General features: G+C 66.2%; 1 protein-coding gene across 1 annotated transcript in view; it reads left to right on the plus strand.

Annotated features, from left to right (window-relative positions):
• The window catches only part of LOC104511547 (low-density lipoprotein receptor-related protein 1-like), a gene marked incomplete at both ends in the record, with an annotated part of 12,779 nt that overhangs the window by 11,900 nt on the left and 559 nt on the right, over window positions 1-320 (plus strand). The gene's annotated exons all lie outside the window — the stretch shown is intronic.

Genomic DNA, 320 nt, shown 5'->3' on the forward strand with positions numbered 1-320 from the left:
GCAGCCGTGGGTCGCGGGGAGTGTTGGGGCTAGTGCTGCCTTCGGTGGAGAATGACAGGGGACACGTGCTGCCAGAAGCAGAGTCTGTGTGGCCATAGTACCCCCAAACCCCCCCGATTTTCCTGCAGGGAGCTGGGAGCCCTGGAGTGGGATGGGGTCTGGGAGGTGGTATCGGCCATGCCCCTCTCTGGCAGTTCCCTCGGCTCTGCTTGCACCCCACCCTGTCCCCAGTGCCACTGGATGTGTGTCTGTGTCAGCCTCTGTCCCCCCCCCCCCAAGCTACTGCCCCTTTCGCCCGGGGCGGCCTGCCCGGCGTTTCG

This window comes from Eurypyga helias, unplaced genomic scaffold (genome assembly GCF_000690775.1).
Source record: "Eurypyga helias isolate BGI_N326 unplaced genomic scaffold, ASM69077v1 scaffold34616, whole genome shotgun sequence".
NCBI lineage: Eukaryota > Metazoa > Chordata > Aves > Eurypygiformes > Eurypygidae > Eurypyga > Eurypyga helias.